We start from the raw sequence: 2339 nt of genomic DNA, 5'->3' as shown, positions 1-2339 counted from the left end.
TAGAAGGAATGGCTTTATCCAGCTGGGAGCATCGGCAAGCTACTGCCTTAAAATCCGAGCTCCCCGAGTGCACAATTTCTGTCCCTTTTAAAGACTCACAACACTGACGATTTCACATGAAAGGGTCATGATTGAGTTGAGCAAGCAGAGGGTACGTGACAGGGGCTGCATGCACCGGTGGTCAGAGAGAAACAGAACAGGGCAGGGAATTTCACAATGTTCTTCTATACAATGTCAGAAACGTTGGTTTCTAAGTCATGAGTTGATTTGTAACTACTGGGTTTAGGCCAGGCAGACCCAGGCCTGGTTCCGGGCCTGGTGGCTGGGCTGCCTGTCTTTGGTTTTATTTTATTGTTTTTTCTTAAAACAGGTACTGAGTATAAAACAATAGAAAACAATATGAGAGGGTGTCTCTCTTTCCTCAATAGGATTAGGCAGGGTGGGAAAGACTGAAGAGGCCCAGAGAGGTAAAGTGAGTTGCTCTAGACCCAGAATACAACACACATCTACTCTGTGAGGGACTGTGTGTACGTGTGCACACACATACACACGCAGAACAGGAGAAATAGAAATGTGTCCTTATTTTGGTGATTGGAATCCGCATCTACATACCAAATAATCTAAGCCAGAATCTGTGGTGGTGATGTTGTTTTCACATATTTGACAAATATTTATTGATTGCCTAATAATATTGTGGTGGGCCTTGAGCCTAGGGATACAGTGAAGAACAAGATAGAGAACCTGGCCAGGAGCAGTGGCTCATACCAGTAATCCCAGTACTTGGGAAGCAGGAGGATGGCTTGAGCCCAGGAGTTTGAGAGCAGACTGGGCAACATATTGAGACACCCATCCCCACAGAAATTAAAAAAAGATTTAGCCAGGTGCGGTGGTACATGCCTGTGGTCCCAGCTACTCCAGAAGCTGAGATGGGAGGATCACCTGAGCCTAGAAGTTAGAGGCTGCAATAAGCCATGATAGTGCCGTTGCACTCTAGTCTGGGTGACAGAGCAAGACTTTGTCTAAGGAAAAAAAAAGACAGAGCTTGTACTTGAGGAGATCACGGTCTAGCAGGAGATGGTATGTGCTCTATAGGGTTCAGCAACAACATGGTACAATCAGAGTACAGGGAGGGGTCCTAAGTTTTATCTAGAGGGAGTCATAGAAAGCTTTCTTTCTTTCTTCCTTCCTTTCCAGGCCAGAATAAGTGTTACCAGCTCTGCAAAGCCTTTCTCTCTTTCTCTCCCTCTACCCTCTACCCACCTCCTGCCTTTTTTTTAGACGGAGATGGAGTCTCGCTCACCCAGGCTGGAGTGCAGTGGCATGATCATGGCTCACTGCAACCTCTGCCTCCTGGGTTCAAATGATTCTCCTGCTTCAGCCTCCTGAGTAAGTAAGATTACAAACCTGCACCACCATGCCCAGATCGTTTTTGTATTTTTAGTAGAACTGGAGTTTCGCTGTGTTGGCCAGGCTGGTCTCAAACTCCTGACCTCAAATGATCCGCCCGCCTTGGCCTCCCGGTGTGCTGGGATTACAGGTGTGAGCCACCGCGCTCGGCCTGCAAAGCCTTTCTTGACACATCTGTCTTTCCTCACTGGTCTGTTCGTTTTTTGATGGCAGAGACCTTGTCTCACTCATTTTTGTGTCCTCAGCATGGAAAACGGTGGCTGGCTAATAGTGGTTACTCAATAAATATTTGTTGAATGGATTAATAAAAGAATTCCTAGCAGTCATTTGGCATCGAATCACGTACAGTCGTGCTTTCTATTGTTTTCTAGGGCATGTCTTTCCAGTACAAAATGATGGTAAATTTTCTGGGTACAGAGACGGCTCTTACTTTATTTTACAGGCTACCCAGTGCCTAGACTCGTGGTGGATAATGCTCCCAGGGATGCACCTGTTATAAGTTCTTGCAGAATTCTTTTGTTTTGTTTTGTTTTCAGACAGCGTCTCACTCTGTCGCCCAGGCTGGAGTGCAGTGGCGAAATCACAGCTCACTGCAAACTCCATCTCCAGAGGCTCAAGGGATCCTTCCACCTCCACCTCCCGAGTAACTGGGACCACAGGTGTGTGCCACCATGCCCAGCTAATTTTTGTATTTGTTGTAGAGATGGGGTTTCGCCATGTTGCCCTGGCTGGTCTCAAACTCCTGGGCTCAAGCGATCTGCCAGTCTCGGCCTCCCGAAGTGCTGGGATTACGGGCGGGCGCCACCTCTGCAGAAGTCTTAGGCCTGCAAAACAGTCTGAAAAAGATATAATATTTAACTTGAGAGGTGTAGTCCTCCTCACAGTGTGGGCAGGCTCAGCGAAGGAGGGCCCAAGACATAAAACTAACCAAT

This window comes from Papio anubis, chromosome 7, assembly GCF_008728515.1.
Source record: "Papio anubis isolate 15944 chromosome 7, Panubis1.0, whole genome shotgun sequence".
NCBI lineage: Eukaryota > Metazoa > Chordata > Mammalia > Primates > Cercopithecidae > Papio > Papio anubis.
This window is presented reverse-complemented; position numbering follows the sequence as displayed.